Below are 12,757 nucleotides of genomic sequence, written 5' to 3' on the forward strand. Positions count from 1 at the left end.
AATATGTACTCTCCAAAATCAAAAGAGCCACAGGTGTTTGTCTTGTGATATTCAGGTTGATCTACAACAAATGAAAAGTGCGCATATGCTAGAGATGTTCCCAAAGCAGTATCTAAAACAATGGTTCTCAACCTTGTTAGACTCAAGGCACATCACTGAAAGTGCCAGCTCTTAGTTTTCATTCTTTTTTTGACTAAATAAACATGCCAGAGCAATTCTTTTGTTGCAAAGATCTCAGAATGTTTTTAACACTATGGATTCCTATTTGAACTCTCTGATTTATCTTGTGAAATCTGTTTGCACATCTAAATGTGCTGACATTGTGTGACACCCTGAGACACCCTTGAAAGTATCTCAAGGCATCCCAGGTTGAGAATCACTGGTCTACAGTCTTGGGAAATTTGACCTCAGCTGATTATGAACACACTCTGTGACCATTCTGGCTCATTCTTATTTGCTTTTTGAAGTTTGTAACATCAGATTGTGGCATGGCATAGCAACTTCACTAATATTAGTCTCATCTGTGCAGTTCTAATCCATGTACACCCTTTTCTTTTTCCATTAACTGTTTTTTAGGAATTCGAGAATGGCTGACCAGAATCACATTTAGGTAGCCTACGTCCACTTACATGCCTAATAGATGGAATAAAATCTGGCCCTTTATGTTTTACATTAGTGATGGGTTTACTTCTGTCTGTTTTCCCTGTATTTATTCTCTGTTTCCCCAAAATTTCAACCTCTACAAGCCTTTTCTCACCAAAAATCTAGTTTGATCTTTCTATCACTACTATTTTAACCCATCCTAGCTACGCCAGTCCCCTGCTTTCCATTGCTATTGGCTATACATCAATGTTCCCCTTTCCTAAATGGAAGACATTTGTATCTAGAATCCTGGATGGGCTAAAAAGACTCTTGGCTACAGAGTCAAAAGAATCCTGTCCACAAGGACTCCACTCCACAAACCAGTATAAATCAGCACAAGTGGCCTGATTGATAGGATACATTTCTGCATCATCACACAATCCATTATGATGACCTAAATGTGAAAAGTGGCAGAACATTTGCTGCCTCAGCTGCAGTTTTGCTTGGTTTTTATTGAGCCCACAACAAATGGGCACGAACAAAGAGAAAAAAAAAGTTAGCCAAGTATTACATCATTTTCAGAGTCTCTTGGCACCATGGAGCTTATCCCACACCACCAGTATTTTCATCAAATTAAGTCAACCATCAACAAGGAATTCCTGTTGTCTAAATCACCCCACCAGATAAACACTTCGTGTTCTTCATTGTGTTTCATGCTAGCTTAGACAGGGATTTAATGTGGAGGCTTGCATTTCCTGTTACAACATTTTTATGCATCATTTCCCAATGGCTATTAGCTGTTTTCAAATATAGTTAGTTGCATGGCTTTCCTGTTCTCTTTTGATATTGATAATTTTTTTGTACTAAACAAAAGTGTTTCCAGTATACTGTTTCCTTTAAAAATTAATACTCCGGATGTCAGTCTTTGATGTAGATGCAGTATTTTGTAACAAAGATGTGATGCTCACAGACACATCCTGTATTTATATATTTCAGAGGACATCATTAAAGCAGCGACAAGTTAGAAGGTGGTATAAACATGTGTTCTAACTGATAGAAGCAAAATTAATTTAGAGACTACATTTTATCTTCACTGATTCTCATCTTGAAGGAGTTTGCTCAGTTCACTGGAGAGTTTGGTACTTGAGAAATACACACCCTTCCCTAGTCATAATTAACATGGTTAAAATAGACTCTCTCAATGCTACTACATTTGTATCAAACACAATCCCTATAATCCCCATAATTGCCTACACAGCCTACTAGGTCCATGACATGTAGTACTCTTCACTGTATATGGGGGAATTCCTTACTGAAAAACATCCTATAGAATTTAATAGAGATCTAAAAGTCTGTCTCTATTAAACAGATGCTATTTCATTTAAACTAAAACATTTCACAGGGACCAAAAGACTGTGTAGACAAATTTTAATTAAATTTATAGCATTTAATGAGGAATTATAGCTGTAGATTGGCTTAAAAATTCCAAAAATAAGGACATAATTCTACTAAATGCTTAAGGGATTTCCCCAAGGATGTGCACCTGCACATCACTTTTTTGAAACAAAATGCTTCATGTGCAAAGTCAATGACATTATTTACTTTCACAGTACAAAACTTGGTTTTGCTGAGTTGAAGTACAACAGACATGATGTTCCAAGTAGAGGTGTCAGCAACTTAAATAACACATTTGTGTGTCATTTCAGCCTATTTAGAGAAACATAAATATCTGAAATTAGCCTGGGTTTCTTGTATTTGCAGAAAAAGGGAGTTCTATCCAGTCATTTGAGAAAGTATAATACTCATTTTTCTAGCAGTTTCAATTCTGAAGAGCTTTGGTTATTGTAGGCCTCTTTAAGAGACAAACAGGTGGAATTGCTGTTCCTTGCCTTTGTCACCATAAAAAAAATTATAGTTTCACAAAGCAAAAGCAAATGGACATCCATACCCTTTTTCATACCACAAATGCCCAGATTTGTAGCCACGACAGAAGGTAGTAATAATTTGTGCTGCTTTACTGCGGCAGACATCTATCTGGCAAGAGAGCACAGACAACCCAGAGCTGCCTTCATTCTCCAGCCACTCCGAGTAGGACCCTGGGGGCTTGAAGGGCCTTATCTTGCACAGAATATTGCACCCCAGTAATTTCTGCGCAGACCTGGGTCCTTCAAGCCCTGGGGGAGGCTGCCAGGTTTTCCCCGCTCACCAGGATGTGCCCTCAGGATCTCCAGGGCATGTCTAGGTAAGCAGGGAAAATCAGGCAAGCTCTCCCAGGGCTCAAGGAGCCCAATCTTGCAAAAAAAAAAAAAAAAAAAAAATTCCTGGGGTCCATAGAACCAGGCCCCTCAACCCCAGCAGAACACATCGCCTATTGTCCTGCAGAATCAAGAGGCAGGACAACAGGTGATGTATGTTTTGCCCTATGAAGCAGATCAGCTGTGCCAGGACACATCCCAGCACAGCTGATCCATTTCATTTGCTGATATCGATTTCTAGCCCAAGGCAATTTCAGATGTTTTTTGTTATAGACAGTCTCAATATCTTAACTCCATGTTTAAGATCCATGGGACACTGTTCCTTGGAAAATGTGACTCCTCTCTAAATAGAACCAGGCAATCCATAATACATCTAGCTTTTGCCAAAGGATTTCCTTTTCTGACACAGAATTAGGAAAAAAAAATACATGAATACTTTTTGCCAGACTAAATCAGAGCATTGGCCCATCAGATGCAACATCCTGCCTTGGGCCTCAGAGTGCATCTCGTGCTTCAAAAAATGAACAACATGAAGTGTTACTGCTACTGCTCAGGTATGCACAAGGTTCTGGTTCAAACAATATGTTCAGCAGCAGCTAACCCAACAGGGTTTGCTACCAGTTCAATCGAGCACCCTCCTCAGAAATCTATTACTTTTATTTAAATGTATAGAAATTTGTGTGTGCCACTGCAGCTGCCTTGCAGGGCTCCACATACTGATAGTTTTGTAAAAAGAAAAACTTAAAGACTAGCTGAGCAGCAGCAGTTTGCACTGCCACATACGAGAGTGAGGTTTGAACTTAGAACTTCGTCAGAGTTGTGAATACACTGAGAGCACTAGTCTAACTGAAGAGGGAAGATGGAATCTCCTCCAAGCCTCCTTGGTCAGAAGTTAGTGAGATTAAAGTAGAGGTAAAATGGAAGATTCAGTACACTGCAATGAAAGAAGAGAATTCCCAGAGACAGAGAGGAACTTTCATTTGATTTAAGGTAATAATGGACCCATTTAGATTAGATAAGGATTCAAGAATAGTGAGTTCAAGCACAGTTTGAACATTAGAACATACTGAATTTTAAAAGAGTTAATGTAGAGCAGTGGTCACCAACCCAGGGATCGCGATTGACCAGTTGATCCCCGAGCCTCTTTAGGTCAACCCTGGACTGGTGGGACAGCTGTGCGTGCATGCATGCATGCATGCACCCGCTGCCTCCAGCCCCAGCAGGTCAATCTGTGGGGGAGGGAAGGGGCAGGGGCCAGATCAAGGCCCCTGCAGTGAGGGACTGACCTGTGGCTCAGCCAGGAGCAGGGGAAGGTAAGTAGGGCCCCAGCCCCATTGGGTGGTGGGAGGACTGGAGCCCCAGGGGGGCTCCTCCAGGAGCACAGGGGGCTCCCTCCCCATCTCTGTGGGGACAAAGGTGGCAGTGGCGGCTGCTGTTGTGCCTTGAGCTCTACTGCAGCTGGCCACGTGCAGCTCAGCTCAGCAGCAGGGACTCCTGTGGCATCGTGCCCCTGCCCAGCCAGGTCTGGGACTCTCCGCCACCCAGGGGCATGTTGAGGGGAGGGGGAAACTCCTGCCACTGGGTGCAGCTCTGCAGGGACCCCGTGCTGCCCCCGAACCCAGAGCTCCAGGACAAAGCAGCTGCTGCTGCGGGCTGCCTGCTGTGCCCAGAGCACAGGGTGGGAAGGCGGTACAGGCTTCTGGAGCACAGGTGGGCAGGGCATGGGCCCCTGAGACCATAGCTGGGCTGTGCCCAGCAGTGGGAGCCTCGCATGTGCCCCTGGGTGGCAGAGAATTCCAGACCAGGCCAGGCTGGGGCCTGACCCCAGTTCTCTGCTGCCTCTGGGCGGCGGGTAGGGCAGGGGGTGGGGCGGGGATGGGACAAGGGGCAAGATGCAGGGTGGATGGAGAGGCAGGTTAGATCCTGGGGTGCCCTTTATCTCCAAAATGTGATCTTCACTATAAAAAGGTTGGAGACCACTGATGTCAAGCAAAGTACCAGAACTATGCTCCATTCTCTCTGAACAGTAAGGTTTTTTAAATGCTACCAGGATAGGTCTTCAAGTCATGCTCTGCTCAATATCCTACATTTTACAATATTTAATAGTAAATAACCACAGTTACAACAGTATAATTTCAATGATGGGTATAAACCAGAGACTTGGATTGGGAGAAGTCACCACTTTCTCCTCCAACATCTAAAAAGGAAACATCTACATGATGCAGGCATTTAAGCTATCATCTACAATGTTAAAATGTTGTTTCCTGCATGTATCTTCTTGTATAATTGCTTTACGTGTTCAGTCACTTGAACCCCTTGCTACAGTTCAGTTTTAGTGATGCCAGACAGTAAGGGAAGAGATCATCAGCTGCAGGGATTTCCACTGCTGAACATTTAAAGAATAGCTTGTGATCCCAAATGCACATTTATGGTGGGGAATGTATACAATATTTTACTGAAATAGAGATACCAATAATTCTACAATATTCACAAATACTCACTGAAATCCTAATGGGACAAACTACAAAAAGACTCAAAGTAGGGCCAAGAGTAAGACTTGGGCAGGAATTAGGCTCCTAAGTCCCAAAACAGTAATCCTCAGAACCCCCACTGAACTGACACCTAACCCTGCACAGACCTAAATGCCATAGTTGCCTCTGTTTCTGACATTAAAATTCCCAAGCATCTCAAATTCTGCTTGGCACAGGCCTGGAAGTGCATTTACTTTTGTAGATGAGTTAGGATTGAGGATTGAGCCATAAAAAAGGCAGCAAAGAGGAAAAGACCTTTTGCATGAACTATTTTTCAAGGACTTGGAAAGAGTTGAATAGAATACTACCTTCTTCTCAAGTGCTATCGCCATGTTCAAATTTGGGTCCAGATATGGGCACATACTCAATTACTAGCCTTAGAGACGTCCTTGTTGGTGCATGGATCCACATATGTGGGCAGGCCAGCGGGTGATTCATAGTTTGAAAGTTTCCTCCACATTCACACATGGTGTTTCTATTGGACTATCCTCACAGTTGCATGTTAACTTTAGTCTCACCAGCCCCTGTTCAGAGGCAGTTCAAACATCTCCATGTTGGTTTTGATATTGATTGCAACTTCCTCCTGGGTAATCTCTAATCATAACTGCCATGTTTTTGTTCACATGGCTGTTGGTGTTTCATCCAATGGCTGCTGTAGAAAGGAAACTTTTCCATGATGTTTGTGTACTGGGAACTGCAATGTGGCCATGTAGTGGTGGCCTCTTGTCTTCAGTCTGCTTGGTGCATTCTGTTTTGCATGCTGCTGCTCTCCTAATGTGGGAGAGCATTAGTGATGTGGTAGGGAAATTCCACCAAGTAGATGGTGACAATTGACATTTGTTGGTTTAAGGCACCCAGTACTGCATGTGCAACTTTCAACTGGAACAGTGTCTAGCTTCTTGCATGTGCCATTGTTTCCCAGATCAGGCATGCATATTCAGCTGCCAAAGAACAAAATTCAGACACAGTAGCTTGTAATGTTGAGTTGGCCACTCATTTGGAGTTGATGAGCTTCTTTAATATATTGTTCTGGAAACAAACTTTGCACTTTATCTTTTTTATATGTGCTTTATACTAAAGCATGCACCCTAGCATCACACCCAAGCAGATGGGATTCAAGCAGCAGGTGAAGGTTATTCTATTCCAGATTACACTGATCCACTTATTAGTACTTTGGTTCTGAAGATGGAAGAGACTAACCTGTATTTTATTCGGATTCTCACAGAGATGATTTTTGCTGTAACGGTCTGACAACCCATTGAGCACTGTCACAAGTGTGCCCTTGACTTGGGTGAAGTTCTTAACTTCGGTTGTGGTAGATATTTTGTCTGCAGATTTAAAACTTCTCATGCCTGAGTGAATTGGTTAATCATTGGTGTAGATGTTAAATAGTATAGTATAGTAGATGGCATATACTAGATGTTAAATAAATGGCCCCTTAAGTTAGGCCATTCCCTTGTTTTCACTGTCAGCTCCACTTCTTGTATAATTCAACAAAGATTAGTCATTTTTTTCAGCAAGAATAGTATTATTTGTAGCAGTTGGTAATCTTTCATCACATATTTTTTCAAGGAACCTCCAGTGGTTTACAGTGTCATAAACTGCTGACAGGTCTACGAATATGGCACCAATAACCATTCCTTTTTTAAAAGCCACCTTTGATGTGCTGTGTGGTGTTTAGTACTTGACTGATGCAAAAACCAGCTTGCTCAGGGATTAGGTGCTTTTCAACAACTAGTGACAATCAGTTTAAGACAAGGGGTTTGTAGAGTTTTAAAGGATGACACAGTAAGGTTATAGATCTGAAGTTCTTTGGAACTAAGGGAACTTTTCCCATTTTGGAAGCGCTACAATACATGGTTGTATTGTAATAGACATATTGTATTCTATTATATTGTAATAGAATTGTATTCTATTGTATATACTTGTATTGTCAGGAAATTAGTATGTAGTTATACACATATTGTACAATTGGAATACCCAGGCCCTTGTCATTGGTCCAAATGGTTTTATTTGTTCTATGAATATCATCAAGACCAGCAGCTTTGTTTACTGCAGTTGTTAATTCAGCCATTGTAAAATGTGTACCAAAGTTGTGAACCTCCTGTTTGTTTGGTTTTTTGTCTTGATTCAAACCTTGGGTTGTTTACTTGGTGACCTATCATTTTCAGTAAGTTGATATGAGACCTGGTTTGTAGTGACATTGTAGCACTGTTCTTTCTCTTTTGTATCTTTCTTTGCATGTGCCACTGTTCTTTCTCTTTTGGTACATCAACCCAGATAGGAACTGATGGCCAGGATCCCCTGGGAGGTCTGTCTGAGGGGGAAAGGAATCCAGGATTGCTGGTTGTACTTTAATGAAACCTCACTAAGGGTGCAGAAACAAATTACCCTGATGCACAGGAAGACTTGCAACTATGGCAGAAGACCAGCTTGGCTTAGTACGGATCTCTTCAATGAACTAGAACACAAAAAGAAAGCTTACAAGAAGTGGAAACTTGGACAAACAACTAGGGAAGAGAATAAGAGTATTTCTTAGGCATGCAGGGATGAAATCAGGAAGGCCAAAGTACAACTGGAGTTGCAGCTAGCAAGGGACATGAAAGGTAACAAGAAGGGTTTCTCCAAAATGTGTCAGCAATAAGAGGATGATCAAGGAAAGTGTGGGTCCCTTACTGATAGGGAAGGCAACCTAGTGACAGATGACATGGAAAATTTTCACAGGCAAGATCAGCTACCAGACTACTGCACCTGGCAGCGCAGTTTGGGGAGGAGGTGAGCAGCCAACACTGGTGAAAGAATAGGTTAGGGACTATTTGTAAAAACTGGATGTGTACAAGTCCATGGGACTGAAAATGATGCACCTGAGGGTGCTAAGGGAATTGGTCAATATGATTGCCAAGCTGCTAGCCATTATCTTTGAAAAATCATAGTGAACAGATGATGTCCTGGATGATCGGAAATAGACATATATGGTGCCTATCTTTAAGAAAGGATAGAGGGAGGATCTGAGGAACTGCACACTGGTCAGTCTCACCTCAGTTCCTAGAAAAATCATGGAGCAGGTCCTCAAGGAATCAATTTCTAAGCACTTGAAGGAAAAGAAAGTGATCAGGAACAGCCAGCATGGATTCACCAAGGGCAAATCATCCCTGACCATCCTGATTGCCTTCTATGATGAGATGACTGGCTCTGTGGATGAAGGGAGAGTGATGGATGTGATATACCTTGATTTTAGCAAGGCTTTTGATATGATTGCCTACAACATTCTTGCAAGCAAGTTAAGGAAGTATGGGTTGGATGAATGGACTGTAAAGTAGACAGAAAACTGGCTAGATCATTGGGCTCAAAGGGTAGTAATCAGTGGCTCGATGTCTAGTTCTCAGCCAGTATCAAGTGGAGTGAGAAAGTGGAAAGTGATTGTTCCCCTCTAATCAGCACTGGTGAGGCCACATCTGGAGAACCGTATCTAGTTTTGGTGCCCCCAGTACAGAAAGGATGTGGACAAATTGTAGAGTCCAGCAGAGGTCAATGAAAATGGTTAGAGGGCTGGGGCACATGACTCATAAGGAGAGGCTGAGGGAACTGGGCTTATTTAGTGTGGAGAAGAACAGTGGAGGGGGATTTGATAGCAGCCATAACTACCTGAATTGTGGTTCCAAAAAAGATGGAGCTGGACTGTGCTTAGTAGTGGCAAATGATAGAACAAGGAACAACGGTCTCAAGTTGCAGCAAGGGAAGTTTAAGTTAGATATTAGGAAACACTTTCTCACTAGGAGGGGGTGAAGCACTGGAACAAGTTACCTAGAGAGGTGGTGGAACCTCCATCATAGAAGGTTTTTAAGACCCAGCTAGACAAAGCCTTGGCTGGGATGATCTAATTGGGGATAGTCCTACTTTGAGCAGGAGATTGGACTAGATGACCTCCTGAGGTCTCTTCCAACCCTAATTGCCTATGAAGCTATGGTCGTCCATGCCCTTTTGCTATTTATTATTCATTATATCCACATTTTCAATGTGGGTCACAGCAGGAGCATTCATGTTGTAGCCCCTGTCAGATTCCTCCAGTCTGCAAATACTGCTACACACTTATCACCCTCAGCCAAAGCAAAGAATACTACCTCAATCTATTTAGATGCCTAACAAGTGAAATGGAATATAAGCCTTGGCCTCCAGAACTAGGGATAGACGTTACACATTAACTGGTTTAAGTGATCAGAATCTAGTTTAAACCTGTAACAGAACCGAAGTTCAGTGCTCATAACCAGTTTCAAAATGTCTGCAACTGGTTTAAGATAAACCTAGTTGAATGTTGTATCAGACTTAACTGATTTGCATCAAACCAGTTTATGAAACTTCTGTCCCAGTTCTGTCTTCCTGGTTCAAGTTAAACCACAGTCCCCCAGCATCCCAGGATGCTTTGAAGCCCTGAGATGGTCTGTGCGATCTGCTCCAGAGAACAGGGTTGGCCCTGTCCCTCTGCCCCCTAGCTGAAGGAGTGAGGGCTGGCTGACAAGCAGGTGGAGGTGGGAAACCTGGCTGGGGACTGCAGCTGGGTCTGATGGGGGGAGAGTGGTGCAGCCCCTGCTAGACTTTTCCCCACTGGAGGGGGTGGGGAGTAGAAACCCTGGGAGGGACTGCCCACCCTGGCAAACCCTGGCTGGGATCTGGGGCCAGGAAGGGGGTATAAACCCCCTTTTCTTGGCTCAGTGCACTGGCCCCAGGCCAGGGCATGGCCATGCCCCCTGCTCTCTGCTTGAGTGGGGAGCAGGGCGTGGGGGAGGCAACAGCCTGGGAGGGACTATTCCCCTGTCCCCCGCAAACAAACCCCAGCTGACAGCCTGATGGCTCTGGAGAAAAAGCCAGGTCTACTTGCTCATCCAGCCGAGCAGGGGGAGTGTATGTGTGTACCTGACTGGGGTTGGCAGTGGTGACCCAAGAGTGGCAGAGAGTGAGAGGAAGCCCCACACCTGGCTGGCAGTATGAGGCACCTGCAGCTGGTGGAGGAGGTGGCATGGGGCAGCCTGTGCGTGAAGCAGCTCTGCAGCATCAGGAGGCTGAAGAGGAAGAGCAAGATGCATGCCTCAAGGGTCCTGGGGGCCCTGGTGTGCACGGACAGTGGCATAGAGGCAATCCTGCTGGAGCTGCAGGCAGGTGCCTTGGCAGCCAGAGTGGCCACACAAGATGAGCCCTTTGTGCCTGTGGCTGCCCTGTCTGGCTTTGTGCCAATGGCCTCCAAGCTGGCCTGAGCAGCCCCTGACACAAAGGGCTCATCCCATATGGCCAGTCTGGCCACTAAGGTGCCTGCCTGCAGCTGCAGTGGCATTGCTTCCATGCCACTTCCTGGCCATCCACTGCCTGTGCACACCAGAGCCCCCAGGACCCTTGGGGCATGCACCTTGCTCTTGATGCCACAGAGCTGCTTCACACACAGGCTGCCCCACACTGCTTCCCCCACCAGTTGCACATTCCTTATGCTGCTGGCTCAGTGCGGAGCTCACTCTTGCTCTCTGCCACTTTCTGGTTGCTGCTGCTACCCCCACCCTCAGCCGGGCACACACATACACCCCCTCCGCCACCCTGCTGGATTAGCAGAAGGATCCAGCTCTTCCCCTGGAGCCATCAGGCTGTCAGCCAAGGTTTGCCTGAGGAGGTAAGCAGTCCTTCCCAGGCTGTTCTCTCTCCCCCTCATGCCCCACTCCCTGCTCGAGCCCTGCAGTAGACCAAATGGCTGTTGGCCAATGCCTGGGAGCACACCCACATGCACACCAATAAGCACTGCCTTCAAGGCACTCTGGAAGCAGGTACTGTGCCCACGCACGCATGCACACACACACATGCACACAGACATGTGCAGGGACAGACGTGTGCACATACACACACATGTACACCCCTCCAGACCCACACTTGGACACACACGTGCGCGCACACACGCACACACACACACACAAACATACATGCACACACACCCTTCCACACCCACACATGGACATATGTGCAAACACACACACTCCATCCAGACCCACGTGCAGATGCACACACATGCACATAGACACACACACACTAACGCATACACCCATGACTCCCCCATACACACATGCACCCCCTATGCTCCCCCACTCTCCCCACACACACACACACACACACACACACTCCCTGCACAAACCCCCCCCACACCTCCCCTGCAGACACACAGCCCTCACATCCCCCCCGCATTAAATGAAATGCAGGCTGAGCATTCCCCACAGCCCATCTCCCCCTGCCTCCCTTCTACTCCCACCCCCACCCAATGCTTCACTTTAAAGAAGAAAGTGAAGTGGGTCCAAGCAGCTGCCCACCCCCTTTCCAGGGCAGGCTGAAAATGACCTTCCTCACACTTCCTTCTTCAGTCGAAAGGTCACCAGAGAGTCTGGGTGCAAGATTTAGCACTGCAGTGGCTAGCAGCAGTCACTCAGTTGGGAGGGAAGGGGAAGAACAGAGGTGGTAGATTTTGCTGTGCAGGGCAGCTAGTGCCGTGATAGCTGATGCTCTGGGAGCCAGGCTGGGGTCTCATGCAGGCCACAGTGGGGGGTTTAAAGCACCCCTTTCCCTGGCCTCAGCATGCTAGCCCTGAGCTGGGGCCTGGCCACACTCCGTCTACTCAAGCAGGGAGGGGGGGAAAAGCCTTGGAGTTTCAGTCCCTTCCCCTTGGCAGTGGCTGGCAGGCTGGGAGGTGTGCTCTAGCACCTTGGCTAGACATAGGTATGGGCGAACTGGGCACCCAGACACAAAGAGGGCCTAAAAATAGTAAATGTTTTGTCCTATTATCATTATTATTATTATTATTGTCTCTGCCGAAGGGGGGCTCAATACTAAAAGTTTGCCTCGGGCTGCCAGGAGTCTAGGTATGGTGCTGTCTAGTGCCCCTCGGCTTCTGACCTGAGCCACTGCAGGCATGTGGCTGCGTTTCCTGAATCAAAAGTGAATGTCTGTTCACTTGCTTCTCAGTTTAATCCCTGCATCTTAGACTAACCTGCAAAGACTGAATCGATTCAGCCTTGGGCTTTTTGACGGTCTGTGCTTAGCTCACAGGACTACACAGCTTGAAAAATGTTAGATTTCCAAGTCCTGAGAAGAGAGCCTGATTTATAGGCAGAGCAAAATGTTCTCCTCTACACCTAGGTAAAATATCAGCTGACAAACTACACATTTGCATGTTATATTATATTTAAATGTTAAAACATTCCTTTCCATTTCCAGAATTATGATTTATATTTCAGGAATATGCCAAATGTCCTAGGAGCTGTAAAAACATGTTCCCACCCAAAAGACTTTATAATATAATGGCAAAAACAGAGGAAGTATGGGGAAAAAGGAATAAATGTGTATGTGAAAGAGGAAGAGTGATGT

At 45.3% G+C, this 12,757-nt stretch overlaps 1 protein-coding gene across 3 annotated transcripts in view; it reads right to left on the minus strand.

The window, feature by feature from the left end:
- Positions 1-12,757, minus strand: part of ADAMTS16 (ADAM metallopeptidase with thrombospondin type 1 motif 16) — a 184,787-nt gene that overhangs the window by 18,398 nt on the left and 153,632 nt on the right. The window lies entirely within an intron of this gene.

The sequence above is a fragment of the Alligator sinensis genome, unplaced genomic scaffold, assembly GCF_000455745.1.
Source record: "Alligator sinensis unplaced genomic scaffold, ASM45574v1 scaffold248_1, whole genome shotgun sequence".
Taxonomy (NCBI): Eukaryota; Metazoa; Chordata; order Crocodylia; family Alligatoridae; genus Alligator; species Alligator sinensis.